General features: G+C 45.7%; 1 protein-coding gene across 4 annotated transcripts in view; it reads right to left on the reverse strand.

Annotated features, from left to right (window-relative positions):
* Positions 1 to 18,849, reverse strand: part of SCEL (sciellin) — an 81,155-nt gene extending 62,306 nt beyond the window's left edge. For 2 of the 4 annotated variants that reach the window (XM_034758292.1, XM_034758290.1), the window contains exon 1: positions 18,477 to 18,849. The gene's annotated coding sequence lies outside the window, so the exon portion shown is untranslated. The remainder of the gene's footprint in view (positions 1 to 18,476) is intronic. The other 2 variants (XM_034758289.1, XM_034758288.1) reach the window with 2 other exon arrangements.
* Between the last annotated feature and the right edge of the window lie 449 nt (positions 18,850 to 19,298).

Genomic DNA, 19,298 nt, shown 5'->3' on the forward strand with positions numbered 1-19,298 from the left:
GAGGAAGAGGAAGAGGATGAAACTTCTGGTCCTGAACCATCAATGTCACAGGACCCACATTTTCTCCCATCCTCCTCCTCTGAACCACACCTCATAACACAAGGTGAACTGAATGACCTTGTCAGGGATTTGGAACTACCCAAGAGTAAGGCAGAGCTGTTGGGCTCCAGACTACAGCAGTGGAATCTCCTGGCAGGTGATGTTAGGGTTTCCATGTTCCGTGACCATCAAAAGGATCTTGTCCCATTCTTCTTCATGGAAGGTGATCTTGTAGCCTGCAACAACATCGATGGTGTGATGGCAGCCCTCAACATTGTTCACGATCCAGATGAGTGGAGACTGTTCATTGATTCATCGAAGACGAGTCTTAAAGCTGTTTTACTGCATAATGGCAGTGTTTTGCCATCAATTCCAGTTGGTCATGCAGTCCATATGAAGGAAACCTATGACAACATGAAACAACTTTTGAGGTGCATAAACTATGACCAACATCAGTGGCAGCTTTGTGGCGATTTGAACATTGTTGCTCTCTTGCTTCGTCTGCAGACTGGATACACAAGTACTGCTGTTTTCTCTGCGAATGGGATAGTTGTGTAAGAGATTCCCACTACATCAAGAAAGATTGGCCATTCCAACAGTCATTGGAGCCTGGAAGGAAAAGTGTTCAGCATCCACCACTTGTTGAATCAAGGAAGATTTTGTTACCACCCTTACACATCAAGCTGGGTCTGATGAAGAACTTTGTCAAGGCCATTGACAAAACACAAGCAGCTTTCAAGTACCTCCGTGGAAAATTTCCAAGGTTAAGTGAAGCTAAGATAAAGGAAGGTGTCTTTGTTGGTCCTCAGATTCGTGAACTTCTTCAAGATGATGCATTTGACCATGCACTCCGTGGCAAGGAAAAGACAGCATGGAAAGCCTTCCAGTTAGTGGCAATAAATTTTCTCGGAAACAACAAGGCAGACAACTACAGGTTGTTGGTGGAAAACCTCCTCAAGGCATACAAAAGCCTTGGTTGCAACATGTCACTAAAGATACATTTTTTGCACTCTCATCTAGATTTTTTTCCACCGAACTGCGGAGCAATGAGCGACGAGCACGGCGAGCGATTTCACCAGGACATTGCAACAATGGAGAAACACTATCAGGGCAAATGGAGCCCATCAATGCTTGCAGACTACTGCTGGACAGTGACAAGAGATGCTCCATTTAATGAATACAAGAGACAAGCCAAGAAGTGTCGAGTAGACACTGAATAGGACTAAACTATGTACATAATAGTTTTTTTGCCTTTTGTTTCATAATCAATTTTATTTATATAACCCTTTTGCTGATTTTTAAAGTGTTACATAAACAGGACAGGTGAAATATTATCGTGTAAAGCAACCATAAACACATGAAAAGACCTAGATTTACAATTTATGATTAAAACTCTACTATCTACACAATATACATAGACATAAAATGTTAAAACTTAAATATCTTAGAAACAGTAGCCAATCCGTTGTTTTAATTGTCATATTTGAATTCAGCACATCAAAATACATAATAAATAGCACATTTTATCTCTGAAGCAGACGACTTCTCAAAAATTGTAGACCAGTGTAATTGATGCCCAAGCCCCACCCCATGTCCCTTCAATGAGATGTTGCTAGCACATTGCTAAGTTGGCATCTTGTCTTTACGACAGACTCAGCTGGTTATAGAGTCTTTGAGATAGCTTGGTCTCCTCAACAGACAACCACACTGAGAGAGAACTATCTCTGTCTTTGTCACCTGTCTCCGAGTCTGGCAAATTCTCTCTCTGAGGAGTCTCCTCCCTCCTTGTGGGATTGGCTTTGGGACGGTTCTCTGTCTCTCCATCCAGTGACAATCTCTGTATCTCTGCAGGCTCTCTCTGGGTGTTGTATCTGCTGACTTATAAGAGTCTTCTGTTCCTTCAGATCACTTGTCACTCCTGCATAGTTGCCTCATATGACCTGGGTGCCTCTGCAGTCCTCACAACTTCTTCAGTCCACTCCTTCTGGTGTCTCTCTAATGGTTAGATCTTCACAGGAGTGCCTGTCTCCAGGGCCAGTAGGTTCTTGGCTGATCTATCATACTCTACTGCCTGCTTTCTTTGATTATTGGCCAACTACTCTCTGAGGTATCTCCATCCTTCTGTCTGCAATAGGTAGCAGGGTTTTGGTCCTTCATCCCATCAGTGCTTGCGCAGGACTTTTTTTGGCCATCTCACCATTACTCCGTGGGTATGCTAGGGAGGAGTTGTGGTGGTCAAACTCCCATATGAGCACAAACTCCTTGAATTCTTCCAAGGCAAATTGGGGTCTGTTATCAATGACTGCAGTGTCCGGAACGCCAGATCTTGCAAAGTGGGCCTTCAGTTTGCCAATCACTGACTTGTTTCTTTTATCAGGCAGGGCATTGCCCTCCCAGCAGTTTGAGTAGGATCCACTGTAATCCAGTACTGGTTTTCCTTGAAGATAAATAAGTCCACTCCCACCTTTTCCTATGGTCGAACAGGCAGCTTACATGGTCTCTTTCTACTGGTGGTTATCACACACCTAACAGGTATCATACCCTATTAACAAGGAGTCCAGTTGTGTATTCATTAATGGCCAATAAACACGCTTTCAAGCCCAACTAAAACAGCTGTCAATGCCCAGGTGTGAGGTATGTATTTTTTCCATGAAACCCTTATGTAACGAGGCAAGAAAAACAACTCTCTGCTCTCAAAATATGATTCCATTCCATTCACTCAGCACATCTTTATTTTGAAAATATGGTTCTGCTCCTACCAGTACTTGGTTTTTGTCTTCTGGCCACCCTCATGATATTGCTTTCTTGACTGCCTGTAGTCATAGATGTCCTTTTCCATAGCCTCTTTGATTTCCATCAGCTTTGCTGTTGAAACTGGGTGTTAGTGGGAGCTAGCATGTTAATGGATTCAATGCCCTCATCCCTTTCCCCCAACTTACTCATGCTGGGTATATAGGCACTGCTCAAGGTGTCAGCTAATGTCAATAATTATCCTGGACAATATCAGATCTCTACCTGGCAGCGCTAGAGGTGCATCAACATGCACTGCAATCTCTTTGGAGCACTGAGAAGGGGCTTTGCCAGGATTGTCTCTAGGAGTTTGTAGTTTGATTGCACTATTACTAGCTGACCACAGAAGTACTGATATAATTGTTCCACCAAATAACACAGCCAGAAGCTCTTTTTCTATTTGTGTGTGCCTCTATTCAGTCTCACAGGGCTCTGCTGGCATGAGAGACTGGCTTTTCCTGCAAAGGAGCTACACCCAAAACTTTCTCCGATGCACCACTGTGATGCGGTGGGGTTCAAACCAGACCAGTAATTGCCTGCCCTGTAGCTCTGGCTATTTGTGCTGGGCAGCTGTGGCTCAGAGCCCTGATACCAGCAGCCTGCTCACAACACAATAGCCTCACCCTGGCTTCCAGCAGCCTGGTTACTCCTTTGCAGGGTTACCCTAAGAGCCCCTCCAGCCCCAAGTTTCCCCCAAACCATCTCCCCTGTAGTGTCCAGTCCTCTCACTGAACATACGAAACCTTACAAGTTCACTGCTCTTTAAAGAGACAGTACACAGCACCAGCCTGTTAATTTGGCTGAGGACTTCACTTTTCCATTTGAAACACTACACTGAGATAGTTACTGAGATGGAGTAAGTTTATTAACAAAGAACAGATATGTAAGTGATACCAAATAGAAGTAATTTGGATAGAAATGGTTACAAACAAAAGTAAAAATATGCTTCTAAGCCTAAAACCTCACTTAGCAAACTAGAGTCTTTTTACAGTAGTTTTCTCTCCACAATCCTTCTTCCAGCATGGCTGGCCAGGCCTTAGCCAGGATCCAACACGCAGAACACAAAGCAGTTGGTTTCCTTGTCTCCTCACATGAAGGATGCCAAAATCTCTCTCTCTCTCCTTATATCTACCAAAGTTCAATGACCTTGTTTCAGGAGGCAGGAAGGTTTCCCGGAGCTGCAGCTTCCATCTCCCTCCCCTCTCTCCCCCCCCCCCCTGCAGAGAGTGTTAAGTGGCCCTCCCCCACCCTGGTTTGCCAGATGGCTTTGTCTAACTTGCATATAAATGTAATTTCATTGTCTCTTCCTGCTTAATTTACATTGGAGATATATTCAAGCAGGCAGAACCACATTCCTTTGTCTAGGATGGGTAACTTAAGACCACCCTGACTTACACTAAGAACATGTGAAAAAGTATAAATATGTGCTGGAAACATCACCCATACATACACAACACAGTAATATTAATAACCAGCCAGTTTGCCTATATCTTAACATGACAGATGATAGCAGTGAGTTGGGGTACACTGAGCTGGTCTGGCCAGCTGTGGCTCACTGCTACATTCTGGAGAGCTCCTTCCCCTCTGGCATTGGGACGCTATTAGGGTCACAATCACACTGGAGTATCAGTGGCTCTCCCGGCTGGTAGTACTTTTAGACAGGGACATCCATTACTATTTGTTTCAGTGTGTCAAATGTTTCCTGTTGGGAACCTACCCAATCCCTCTCAACATCCTGCCTTGTGAGCTGACATATGGGTTCTGTTACTGCACCCACGTGTGGACAGAACTTGGACAGAAAATTTATCATTCCCATGAAGTGCTGTATCCCTTTCACATCCATTGGAGCTGACATGTCTCTGACTGACTTGATCTCGTTGGGATTTGCTTTCAGTTCCTTGCTGTGGAAGCAGCATAGAGGCCCTGACACTTCCACTCCCCACAGAGGGTAGAATCTGCCCTAGTGCAGACAGCCAATAGAAGGTTTGTGCACCACTTTACTCCTCAAAATAGGGCTTAAGCGATTCCTAGGCCTCGGCTACACACAAGGCTGAAATTTCAGCTGGTGTGAACAAAGCCAATTTCCAACCCAGAATATGGATGGTCAAGTCTTCTTGCACATAAACAAATGTAATCATACATCACGTGTATGCAACACTTTTCCAAATCCCTCATTTGAAAAATATTCATAATACAAGTCATCTAAATCAGGTTCACATTTCTCCATGTCAAATTGTACTTACTCACAAGAAAGTTTCTTTATTCTTTAGCATCTAGATATGACAATGATTAGGTGCTTATTTATAAATACTTTGATTAGAGATACTTTTTTTTTTTTTTTTTTTTGCTTTTAATGGACAAGTTTTCAGTTTCCATCTTTAAGGTACTGCACATCAATACACCATGTAATGAGCATGTCACCATACACAAAGCAAGGAAGAGGAAATGTGGCTTCTTACTAAAGGCTTAATGTGGGGTACACACTCTGCACATAAAAAGTGGAGGTCAGTTGTGTTTATGGTGCAGTTTCCAGTTTGCAGAGGATAGCTGTTGCCTTGTTAAAAAAAGATGCAGGGCCTCTCCCTGTCATCTTTCTTCTCATGTGACTATGGGCTTGTCTACACATGAAAGTTCATTCAGAATAAGATTAGGTGAATTTAAAATAGATTAAATATTCTTGATTAACTTCCTCTATGGACACTCTTTATTCCAAAATAAATTGGGAATAGTTCACCAGAAACAGTTCCCTGTGTGGACAAGTCCTTCCTAAAGGGGGCCAAGTTAAAGTTATACAGTAAACTTTAACTTTGGTATTTCCTCCTTTAGTGCCCTATATGAAATAAAAGAGGTTCCTTCTACACACCATAAAACTATGCAGAATTCGGTGATAAATTGCTTTTATTAACCACCTGTATTCTGTCCAACAATCTGTCTCCCAGGAACTATTGTACTTCTAATATTCCAGCCTTCTCAATAGCTTTAAAACTTTGCTGTTAAAAAGAATAAAGCAGACAGATAATTATTTCCTGCTTTGTCCAAAATGTGAAATTTCCCCACAAAATTATACTTCCCTGAAGCAATATTCAGACCTAGATTAGGTTGACTCTCCAATGCCTTGTGACCAATCAGAGGTAGAAACTGGACATTTATTCCATTAGAAATCCAAGAAATCCTATTCTTGCATTGTGGTATAAGAATTTTGGTTGCTCTCTTTTCCCCCCTCTTTTCCTTTCCCTATTTACTTTTTCTAAACTATGTCACATTCCAATATTATTTATCAGATATATCTTGAACTGTTTAGGCTGTTACATTTATCCATAACCTTGTGCTCCAGCATAATGACAATATCTTCAGTTTGATTTTCCCGATAAAGTAGGGCTTTTTTCAGATTCTGTTATAACATGAATATGCTATCTTTGCATCTTTTTTAATCAAACTCTGTCAGACCACAGTGTCACCTAATAAAACTCTACATATTGTAATTCACACCTCAAGTAGCCAAATACAGAACTAGCAATGCACAGCTGTGGCCCTTATTCACTGCTATGATGAAATGGCATGTGTGTGTGTACCATACATCTTGGAAGTTGTAGTGTACAGTATTATTCTGATGTTTTCTGATTTTCCTAAAGAACAGAAAAAATGCGAGCTCGCTAACATCTGTGTCAAATTGCAGGCAAGGCTGCAAAGGAGCCAGTTGCAGCTCCCGATCTTAGTGCCAGCCCCTGCCACAGCATAATTTAGAGTGGACTCAGGATATAATACACTGGTTCAAAATGGCAGGTCTGTGCACGAGCTGAAAATAGCCAGATGCAGCAGCACCGCACATAGCCCTTTGATGGTTGGTGTAGGGGAATGTCCTACGTCAGGGGAATCCCCAGATGGGGACATCCTCTGACTTTATAGCCCCTTTGCCCTTCCAGGACATCACAAAGGTGCCAGTTGAAGAGCCTGTTTTCAGGAAAATGAATCTACTGCTTTTTTTTTAAAACTGTAAGGAGAAAGCTCATGCAAGTTTAATCAGTATAACTAAACTAAAATAAAAAAATATATGGATATATACCTATCTCACAGAACTGGAAGGGACTTTGAAAGGTCATTGAGTCCAGTCCCCTGCCTTCACAGCAGGACTAGGTACTGTCCCCGACAGGTTATTGGGTTTGTTTTTGTTTTTTTTCCCCAGGCCCCTAAATGGCCCCCATCCTGGGTTTAGCAGGGCAATGCTCAAACCACTGAGCTATCCCTCCTCCCTTGTATACTATGATGAATTTCCCAGACATATAATATCTTAAAAGCCTAAGTTGTTTTGGTAGCTAATCAATACACAAACTAGAAAATAAAATTTAGTGACAATGAAACCCTTCTGTTTCTCTGTAGTGGCCCATCGTATTTGTGTATTTTAAATTTCCTCATCTGAAATCCAATCTTAATTTTTCAGTACAAGAACTGCTTTTCAGAACATGGTCATAGGTTTCAATGTTACTTTTTTTCTCCTTTTATTTACAGTAAAAGCTGTGTTATCTAGCAGTTTACCAACCGGAAAGCTCTATAAACCATCATTTCTGATCTTCGTTGAAAGTCTGGTTTACAATCCGGTTGACACGGGGCCGGCAGACTCCCGACCTGGCTCCGCATGGCTCCCCGGAAGCCGTGACATGTCCCTGTTGCTCCTAGGCGGAGGAACAGTCGCGAGGGGTTCGGAGTGTGGGACGGGGTGTGGGACACAGGCTCTGGGAGAGAGTTTGGGTACGGAGGGGGTGTGGGGCTGAGGGTTGGAGTACGGAAGGGGTACATGGTGCCGGATCCAGATGGTGCTCACCTCAGGCGGCTCCCTGCAAGCAGCAACACATCCATGCTGCTTCTAGGCAGAGGCGTGGCTAGGTGGCTCTGCGCGCTGACCCTGCCCCAAGCGCTGGCTCCGCAGCTCCCATTGGCCAGAAACCGCAGCCAATGGGAGCTGCGGGGCTGGTGCCTATGGATGGAGGCAGCGTGCAGAGCCACCTGCCCGCGCCTCTGCCTAGGAGCAGGAGGGACATGTCACCACTTGCAGGGAGCCACCTGAGGTGAGCGCCGCCTGGATCCAGCAAACCCCCCCCGTGCCCCAACCCCCTGCCCTAAGTCCCGTCTTGCACCTACATTTCCTCCCTCTTAGTTAACCAAAATATTTTACTTACCAGCACCACCCCCATTCCCTCAACATGCCGGATAACAAAGCTTTTACTGTGCAAAGTATACATTTCAGGGTTTCTCATAGAGATACACTGTTCCACCTTCCTACTGAAAAGAACAGAAATAAGCAACCAAAACTAAACAAATCAAAAAAGCAGTAGATGCCTGTAAACCATGGTGCTTTAGGGACATCTAGGATGACAAGTTTTCTGCCCAGCTATTTTACAATCTATTTCAGAATAAACATATTAACCAGAAGGACAATAGCAAAACTGAAGTAAGATCAGAAATTCTGTGGGACAGAAATAATTTTTGGCACATAGGGTTACAATGATTTGTGTCACCTTGTGTTAATATATTTTTTTGTTTACTTATTTTTGGTTTTCGTTTTATAACATTATAATGGCGAGGCAAGGGAATGACAAGTGGAGATTAGTGTTGGAATGTTAGGCTTACAGAGGAGACTTGAAGGAGGAAAGAAAAGTCACTGGGCACACAGGAGGAGTGAGGTTGTTCTGAGTGTAGAAAGCATCACAAAAAGCACAAGATGGAAAAGAGACAAAGCGGACAACAAGGTGAGAGCAATGGACAGAGTGTAGGACCCATGTGAGGGAGAAAGAAGAAATAAGACAGGAAATATAGGCTGGGACGGATTTGTAAAAAGCTGGGAGGATAAGGAAGTTGATTGTGATGGGGAAGCAGACAGCAGACAGGTGATTGTAGAGGAAGCTTATTTTCACTGTAGCATGTTGAATAGAGTGGAAACTTACAATACGAGAGGTGGGAAGACAGCAATGACTAGAATTTTTCTGAAAAATTTCAACAAAATTTGTCTATTGAAGCGAAAGGATTTTGCAGAAACCAATTGGTTTTGATGATTTTTTTCTCAGGAAGGTTTCTCAGATCCAGGATGGAATTTCTGGTCAAAACACAAATGAAAATCCTACCCCACAATAACCAGATGCCTGGTGGTTAGGGCCCTGGCCTATGAGGTAGGGAACCCAGGTTTAAGTCCCTGCTCCAAATCAGGCAGAATCTAGGTCTCCGATATCCCAAATGAGTGCCCTAGCTGCCAGGCTATTATGAGGTGGAGAGTGACACCAGTAAGTTTTTTCACAAAGTGGATTCAGTTTCCAGCCAGTCCTAGTTATGATGGATTGTTATTGCACATGCAAAGGAATTTTAATAAAGCTTTCAGAAGTAGGGATCTATCTAGGTTCTTATACCACATCACAGTATCTAAGCAATGGAGAGGAAAGGATGGATTGCACATTTTCTAATGGATTGTACAGTTTAGATTTAAATGCCTCCAACAATGGGGATTTCACTGCTTCTCTTAATAAGCTATGCCACAGTCTAATTCATCTCCATGTTAGGAATGTTCCTAATTATTGTTCTACATTTTCCCTGTTTTAACTTATTGCATTGATTTTTGCTTCAGTTCAAGAGACATTTTGTTAGTAAGAATCTCCTCTGGTAGATGATTAGAGTAAAGGGATCTCTCTGCTCTACTTTGTTTTGTTCTCTTGAAACAACTATTAATCCTCTCCTGCATGGCTTATTGTTTACTTGTAAAATATGACCAGGGTGTATCTGATATTTTAACTGAAAAATACATTTAGTCCTATTTAATTCCAATTTCAAAAGTAACTACAGTATTTCTTTAAAAGTTGCCATCAGTTGATGACCTAGTCGGTCAGATCAGGTCAGACTATTTTATGTTCTCCCTTCTTTCCCATAAAAATAACAAGGCTTATGAGTATATGCCAATGAATAGTAACTATCCATACAACTATAAGCTCATTTCAACCTAAACTGTATTTTTCACCATGCTAGCAATTACAGATCTCTTGTTTGAAATTTCCAGGTATTAGAAAGTAAACATTATGGGCAACTAATCATTATTTGGAAATATCAGTCTAACATTTGAATCCATATTTAGGTAGTTTTAGAATCAATTTCACCCTTGTATTACATAACAGTTTTTCAGTGCATGGGGTGAAATCCTGACCCTTTGGAAGTCAATGATAGCTTGCTATTGACTTCTGTGAGCCCAGAATTCCACCCCTAGTCTAGACACTGAATCTGTACTACCCGGCAGTACATTCTTATTTATTATTTTTATTGCAGTGGTGTCCAGATACCCCATCAAGACTGGCATCCCTTGTGCTATTGGTCCTTACTAATGAAGCCTCAATTCAAATGTTTAGTTATGTTTTCAGCCCTTGCTTTCCCTTCCTGATTGAAGGTAGGGCCTCTTCCTTCCTCTCCCACTAAAGCCAGCTTTATCTACCACAGCACAGTGGTGCCACCTCTGTCTCATCCTAGTTCTTTTGAAAGGGTAGGGTGATAAAAGGGGAAACATTTCTCCTTAACTGAGGCCTTGTCTACCCTACAAAGTTTTGTCGACAAAACAGTGAATGCGTACACACTGCGATGTGATTCTTGGTGGAAAAAATGCCCTGTTTTGGCAACAAAATACAACCACCCCGATGACAGACATAAGTCTTTTTTCTCTAAATTTTTGTCGACAACGTGCCAGTATAAACACCACGCTTGATTTTATCACTTTAATTGGCCTCCAGGAGTTGTCCCACAATGCCCACCATGCCCACTCTGGTCAGCAGTTTGAACGCCACTGCCCTGCAGCCAGGTAAACAACCATCCACCCCACCCTCTTAGAAGCTCCGGGAATTTTTGAAATCCATTTTCTGTTTGTCGGCAGGGAGAGGTCTCATCGCACCTTCCCAGATGACCATGACAGGTTATCGCAGCAAATGCTCGCCCGCTTGGACCACTGTGAATCTGCTGGATCTGCTCAGTATATAAGGAGAGGAGGCTGTGCAGTCCCAGATGCGCTTGAGCCATAGGAATTGGGATACCTATGAGCAGTGATGAGCTGCCAAAATATTAACAACAGGTTCCCTCCTCCTCAACCCATGATGGGATCGTGGCCCCCCCTGGGACCCCTGCCCCATCCACCCCCATTCCCTGTCCCCTGACTGCCCCTTGCCACCCCATCCAACCCCTCCTCTGATTCCTGATGGCCCCCTGAGACCCCTGTCCCATCCAACCACCCCTTCTCTCTGTCCCCGACTGCCCCCGGAACCCCTGCCCCTGACTGCCCCCCACCGCCCCATCCAACCCCTGCTCCTTCCTGACTGCCCCCCCGGGGCCCTTGCCCCCATTCAATCCCCCTGTTCCCTGCCCTCTGACTGCCCCGACCCCTATTTACCCCCCCACAACCTCCCGAACTCCCCTGCCCTTTTCCAACACCCCCTCCCTGCTCCCTGCCCCCTTACCGCGCTGCCTAGAGCCGCTTGGCCGGGTCTGGGTCCACTTGGCTGGGGCCAGGACCACGGGGCCTGAGCCGGGCCGGGCCGGAGCCACTCAGCTGGGGCTGGGATCGCGGGGCCCGAGCCGAGGTGGGCCGGGCCGGAACCACTCGGCCGGGGCCGGGACCAGCACCGCGGGGCCCAAGCCGAACCAGGCCGGGACCGGGACCAGCACCGCAGGGTCCGAGCCAAGCCGGGCCGGGCCGGAGCTGCTTGGCCAGGGCCGGGCTGGGGCACTCAGTGGGGCCAGGCCGGGGCGCCAGGCCAGAGGGAGCCGCTAGGCCGGAGCCGGACTGGGCTGCGTCACGCCTCCCTGGAGCCCTCCTCGCGCGTCCCCATCCCAGTTTACCTGCCTGCTGCTTGTTTCAGGCTTCCCGCGAACATCTGATTCGCGGGAAGCAGGAGAGGGGGAGGAGAAGGGGGGCGGAGCGATCAGGGGAGGGGGGGGAAGTGAACGGGGGCCGGGGGCAGGGTGGACAGCTGCTGAAGCTTTTGTTAAATTTAAAAGCCCTTTTAGAACCGGTTGTCCTGGAACAACCGGTTCTAAAAGGGTTTCTAAATTTAAAAAACGGTTCCTGCGAACCGGTGGGAACCGGCTCCAGCTCACCACTGCCTATGGGCACATTTCTCGAGGCTTGTGCAAAAAGGGTTATGATCGGGACACGCTGCAGTGCAGAGCGAAGATAAAGGAGCTGAGGCAGGCGTACCATAAGGGGAGGGAGGCAAACCGTTGTTCCGGTGCTGCTCCTAAGACCTGCCAGTTCTATAAGGAGCTGGATGCTATCCTTGGTGGCGACCCCACCTCCATCACCAAGAGCCCCGTGGATACTTCGGCAGGCCTTGAGGCGGCAGAAAGAGGACTTAACTTGGAGGAAGAAGTTATAGATATAGAGGTGGAGTTAGATGAGGCTGTGCAGCTCCCAGGAGGTCGCCCAGTGGTGCAGGCAGCCAGGAACTGTTCTCCATTCCCAAGGTGTCTAGCCAGTCTCAGCAGTTGCTCTCCAGCAAGCAAGAACCCGGAGATCAGACTCCTGATAAGTGGCGGTGGTTTTTGTAGTGTGGAGGTGGATGCAGGGTACAGAAATGTAGAAGGCCGGCTGTGTTTCTGTGAGCTGGACATTTCCTTGTGTAGCTAATCAGTACAGCGGAACTGGGTGTTGATGCACGCTGAGATCTCACGGGAATCCTCCAGAGAGATCTCCAGGAAAGTTTCCTGGAGGTACTCAGTAATTCTCTGCCGAAAGTTCAGTGGCAGAGCAGCTTTGTTCCTTCCCCCATTGTAGGAAACTTTCCCATGCCATTCGGCAATCACTTGTGCAGGGACCAAAGCAGCACACAGGTTAGTAACATAGGGACCAGGGCATGAGCCACAAGCATGTAGTAGATGTACCCTCGTTTCCCTGCTTACCCTTAGCAGTGACATATCTGCTAGAATGACCGCTGCCTGTAGAAGTGTGGGAAAAATTTAGAATTTTTTCCCTAGTTGGCTGCACCACAACCCTTGCAGAGTGAGCGCTCTTTTCCCCATGTGGAGCACCCCCTCCCCCCCTGCCAACACTCACTGTGCTTTGAGTGTTCACAGAGATGTGTGCTTGCCAAGGGTCAATAAGAAAGTGATTGTTATGTTGCAAAAGGTGTATTTTACTGAACTGTTTCAATGCTGTGCGTGAATTTAACAATCATGTCTCTGTGCATTGTTCCTTGTGCTTTGGCAGATGTGGCCTTCAGGAACACCCCACACACACTTGCCGAGCATCTCTGCCAGATAAGAAAGCACCCAAGATGGAGCAACGAAGACATGTTCCAGGAGATACTGCACTAATCCAATCAGGGGCGGCTCTAAGCACCAGCAAAGTAAGAACGTGCTTGGGGCAGCCATTTGCAGGGGCGGCAGGGATCCAGCCTGGGAACTGAGAACCAACAGGGGGCCCTGGGAGCTGTAGTTCCTTGGTTAGCTCCCTGCCTATAGAGCCAGCCCTGGAGCAGGAAAAGAACTACATTTCCCAGCATTCCCTTGGCCACTACCAACAGGAAAGAGGGGGAGGACGTGAGGAAGCTAAGACCTCAGGCTGCAGCCTGCTGTGAATGGAGAGCTGCACTGTGAAGGTAGGGATACCATATTTTAACATTCAAAAAATAGGACACTCCACGGGGAGGGAGGGTGGCCCCACCCTGCCACCATCCACTCCCTCTGACTGCCCCCCACAGAAACCCCAACCCATCCACACACCCCCTGCTCCCTGTCCCCTGATCACCCCCTCCTGGGACCCCTGTGCCAACTACTCCCTAGAACCTCACCCCCTATCTAAGCACCGCTGCTCCTTGTCCCCTGATTGCCCCCTCCCGGGACCCCTGCCCCCAACTGCCCCCCAGGACCCCATCCCCTATCTAAGCCTCCCTTCTCCTTGTCCCCAACTGCCCCCTCCTGAGACCCCCCCAACTTTCCCCCTAGGACCCCACCCCCTACCTGTCCCCTGACAAACCCCTGGGACTCCCATGCCTATCCAACTGCTGCCTGTCCCATGACTGACCCCCCCGACCCCCTCTCCCCCCCCCCCCCCCCTCCCCCCGCCCGCCCCCCCCACCCCCCCGCCCCCTCCACCCCCCCTGTTCCCTGTCCCTTGACTGCCCCCCCGTAACCCCCTACCCCTTCTCCAACCCCTCAGCCCCCTTACTGTGCCACTCAGACCAACCCGTCTGGCTTCGCAGAGCGCCAGACACGCTGCTGCATACATGCTGCCATGCTCCCCTGCGGAACCACAGGCCGCCCCCAGCACCTGCCTTCCAGATTTGAACACCTCAAAATTCAGGAGTGCTCAAGCTCAGTTTGGGCAGCTATTACTTCATTTCTCCCAGATCAAATATACTGATCCACTGTAACTTGCTATAGAAAAAGTAGGATAAAATTGAGCAAGAAATGCTTCCCAGTGGTTATTAGGACTGGAATTGCTATTTTCAACAGCCATTGCCTTGTTTGTTTGTTTGTTTAAAAGGAAGACAGTGATATTGCATTGGCAAATTCCCCAGAGTGGAACAAAAGAATATTAAAGGCACCTCAACTTTTCCTCATTTATGTAGGACAGTCTTATAATATGCATCCAGATATCCTCCGATCACACAAGCTGAAAATTGTTCCACTTTACTGCAGGTCTGTGTTCTGTGCACATCTAAAATTCCTGCGGAATGACCTGCCCTGTCTGTGTTCTGTCTGTGTTCTGTGCACACCTAAAATTCCTGCGGAATGACCTGCCCTGGGAGCGAGTTACCAGTGACCCAGGGCTGGGGCGGAAGGAGGGTGCAGGTGGGGGGGGTTAGAGCCCAGGGCTGGGGTGGCAGGGGGGTGGGGGTGGTGGGGGAGAGCCCAGGGCTGGGGTGGCAGAGGGATGCGGCAAGGAGCCCAAGGCTGGGACAGGGGGCAGCCAACATTTTTTTTGCTTGGGGCGGCAAAAACCTAGAGCCGGCCCTGACTCCAATGCAGAGAAAAAGAGTTCTGGGAAGCTGAAAGGCAGGACCGAAAAGAAAAGAGTTTGTTAAGGACATTACTGAGCAGATGATTAGAGTAATGGAGGAGCAAATGCAGATGCTGAAGTCCTTAATAATGCTGCAGACTGAGCAGATGCGTGCCCTCCCTCCCCTGCAGCACATTCAGAACTCTTTTCCATGCCCCACTCCTAACTCCGTCCTTTCCACTTTCCGGGATTTCTTGGTTTCCCCTTCACTCCACCCCTTCAGACAACTTTCACAATGATAGCTGGACCTACACACAGCTTTGAAAGTATGCTCTTTCCTGGTACCTCCTTTCCCATCAAGCATCTTTGTGTGTGTTGTTTCTTGTGCAACAAAAGCAAAGTTTTTGAATGGTAACTCGTCTTTATTTGTTTCCTACAAATTGAGATTAGCAGACACTATTAATACATGCACATGTAGTTTATTCATGTGCTGGCTGGAAGTAAGGCCCCAAATGTTACCATTCCTTCCTAGGAAAACTACATGTAATGTAACATTGCAGCACCAATCAGATATATACATTACTGGTTCTCATTTTCAAAGTGTTGCTCCAAAGCCTCCATGATTCGAATTGCCCCACTCTGGGCTCCTCTGATAGCCCTGGTATCTGGTTGCTCAAAATCAGCAGCCAGGCAGTCTGCCTCAACACTCCACCCCTGAGCAAACTTTTCACCCTTAGCTTCACAAAGACTATGCAACATACAACACGCGGCTATGACCATGGGAATATTATCCACATTAAAGTCTAACCTGGCATAAAGGCATTGCCAGCGCGCCTTTAATCTGCCAAGGCACATTCAACTGTCATCCAGCACCTACTCGGCCTGTTGTTAAACTGCTTCTTACTGCTGTCCAGGTGTCCCATGTAAGGTTGCATGAGCCACGGCTGTAAGGGGTAAGCTTGGTTGTCCAGGATCACTATGGGCATTTCAATATCCCCCACTGTAATCTTCTGGTTGCAAAGAAAGTTCCTGCTTGTAGCTTTCTATACAGGCATCATGCACCTTCCCGGACCACCCCACGTTGATGTCAGTGAAATGCCCACGGTGATCCACACATGCCTGCAACACCATGGAGAAGTACCCCTTCTTATTTATGTACTCTGTCGCAAGATGGTCGGGTGCCAAAATTGGAACATGTGTACCATCTATCGCCCCGCCACAGTGAGGGAAACCCATTTCTGCAAAGCCATCCACTATTTCATGCACATTTCCCAGAGTCACGGTCCTTCTTAGCAGGATGTGATTAATTGCCCTGCACACTTGCATTAATGCAGCCCCAGCGGTCAACTTCCCCACTCCAAATTGATTCACGACCAACCAGTAGCAGTCTGGAGTCGCCAGCTTCTACACAGAGTTTGCCACATGCGTCTCTACCGATAGGGCAGCTCTCATTCTGGTGTCCTTGCACCACAGTGCTGGGGCAAACTCTGCACTCAGTTCCAGGAAGATGGTTTTCTACATCCAAAAGTTCTGTAGCCAATGCTTGTCATCCCACACCTGCATGACGATACGATCCCACCATTCAGTGCTTGTTTTCTGAGCCCAAAAGCAACGTCTATCCTATACAGCTGTTCTGTGAATGCCAAAAGCAATCTAAAGTTGCTCCTATCCATATCACGCAACGTGTCAGGCAACGGAGAGTCTTCTTCAATTAGGAACTTGGCGATTAACTGCATTGCCAGCCGTGATGTCTTCATGACAGTTATCAGATCATAGGAGAGCAGTGTGGAATACATCTCTTCTCACAAAGATGCCGGGTGCACAAAGAAGGTCCATTGAAAAATGCCATGAAAGATAGCCAGAAGCCCATGGAGTGCTAGGACAGAAAGCACTGCATCATGGGACATTGAGCCCAGTCCCAAGATGCACTGCGATCCACTCCACCTTCCCTCAACACCTAGTGACAGAAGGTGTGGAGCTGGACAGTGAGATAGGTACACACAGTGCATTGTTCACACTGTTGATGATAGTGCCCCAACTGTGGTCACGCTCTGCGGACAGCGGGAGCGAGTGCGAACATGACATTCCGATTTTTATTATGCTGATTTTTGAGTGTCGACATCACTTTTGTCGACCAAATTTGGTAGTGTAGACAAGGCCTGAGTCAGAGTTCCAGCTTTTCAGCTGGGATCCTGCATTGGGGGGAGGAGAAGGGGGGCTGATCTGATGCTATTTTCCCCAATCTATTACCAGAGCAGCACCCTGCCTTCAATTCTGAAATGGAGACAAGGAGACTAAAAGTAGGGAAATTCAGTTGCTAAGTAAACACAATACCTAGCACATTGTTGTCCCTAACAAATAAACACACACAGTTAAATTCCACCCTCATTTACACCCTTGAGTAATTGACTCACAATTTTTTTAATCCCCAGTTGGAGTTTACCTAGCAAGGGCTGACTATTTTAAGTGTCCTTATTGTTGAGAGCCACACTTCCAAGTAGCCATACACATTTTACACAAATTTAAATAGAAAATGACTCCCAGGTTGAAAATTTCTTCTCAAGACTCAGGCTATAGCAACATTGTTACAGCACAGTTAAAAAAACAGGTCAGTGTACTTTACAGGATATTTTAACATTTAGATTGGGCTGAGGGGTTGCTCATAACTTTAAGAGAGGTCATTAATATCCCATATATCTGAATTACAGGAAAAATTACAAGTTAAAAAGGAAAAAGTTTACCCAAAGAGCATATGAGTGTAAGACAGAAATAAGTTGTCAATCCTCAGCACAGAGAGCTACCAAAACTGGTTTTTCAGGACATGGGTGGAGAAGATTCTGTTTTGAAAGAAATTAAGCTTTGAAATTGTCACTAGTATAAAAATCACCCTACAAGGTCAGAACACTGACTTTTATTCACCTTGTTTTCCCTAAGAAATATATGAAAGATGAATTTTAAAATAATTATTTTGCACACAGTGCAGTAGGGTTTTTTCAATTGTATAACTTTTATTGCAACCTCTCCTCCTTTCACCTCTGAAATATTTTAAGTGAAAAAACTAAATGCCTTGTTGCCCATGAGCATATGTTTCATTTCATGGTGCACTAAAACGACTGTCTTGTATCAAAACTGTTGTTTTACTACTTTACATACACACTTTGCAAGTGTGTTAATATCTTCTAGATACTTTACTGATAATTTACCCCTAAAAGGCTAACTACTGATGGGGTTTTCAGCATTCACCATAAGTTCAAGTAAATGAGATCTGTTTATTTTATCACCTCTATTTCCTGTGATATTTTCATTTTAAAGAAGAAGAAGAAATGCCATAGAAATTATAAAGAAGCATCAAAACAAAGGAAAAATACCAGGAAAACACCTCTCATTGAAAGCTGGGCGAGCAGCCAGTTTGTCAATTGAGAAATAAAAAATATAATTAAATAAAATCAGTCACACAAGCAAGATAACAAATTTATAATGTATAATGTAATGCACACACTGTGGGCAAGATTTCTAAAAGTGTGCCGTGATTTGGGTTCCCAGCTTTGAGACACTATAAAGTTGCTTGACTTTCACAGGGCGTGTACTCAGCCCTTTCTGAAAAATCAGGCACAAATTGGGCACTTTAAATCACTGCACACTTTTTAAAATCTTGCACTTTAAACATATGGTATATTTAAAAAGTAAAGCTTACCTCTATATGATAAATAAGTACTCTGTAGCTGGCCCACTCCAGTGATTGTCTTGGTGGGCACCTGGAACTAGGGTGACCAGATGTCCCGATTTTATAGCTACAGTCCCGATTTTTGGGTCTTTTTCTTATATAGGATCCTATTACCCCCGACCCCCTGTCCCGATTTTTCACACTTGCTGTCTGGTCACCCTACCTGGAACTGACGTGTAGTTAAAGTTTACAGAGAGCAGTATCACACGCTCCATCTGACTGTCTGAAAGGCTCAGAGGTTTCTCCTTCAGAGGCTGAGTCATTTATGGAGGAGGTGGGAGGTGTGGAAAAGGGTGTCACCTAGTACAAATACTAATTCAGTTAAAAATACCTGTGAGATTGCTGTACTCCTCTACCTTCTGTATTCTTTACATAAAGCAGGGCTAGGTTTCACAAATTAAAAAAAGCTTTCATGGATCCAGAAGTAGCCCACTGGCTGCTGCTACCTCTACTATATATGATTTAGTATAGATTCTCCTCACAAATAAAAGCTCACTGGGCAATGGACCTGCCTCTCAAATAGAGGTTTTAATGACTGTCATACACATATTTACATGCAAGAAGTATGCGAGGAAGCACCATCTTTCATAAAGGAAAGGTCTCCAGAAGTGTTATGCGAGGAATGTACACTGGAATCTGGCACCCATTAAATATTTGTCTCATTTTGTTATGTTAGGAGAGAAAAACCATCAGCCAAGAAAAAAAATCTCATGCCAGAACTTGTTGCAAATCCCTGCCATTAGTGTGTATTTGTGTTTAATTGTATTACTGCTAATGTTAATAGGGCAAAGG

This window comes from Trachemys scripta, chromosome 1 (assembly GCF_013100865.1).
Source record: "Trachemys scripta elegans isolate TJP31775 chromosome 1, CAS_Tse_1.0, whole genome shotgun sequence".
NCBI lineage: Eukaryota > Metazoa > Chordata > Testudines > Emydidae > Trachemys > Trachemys scripta.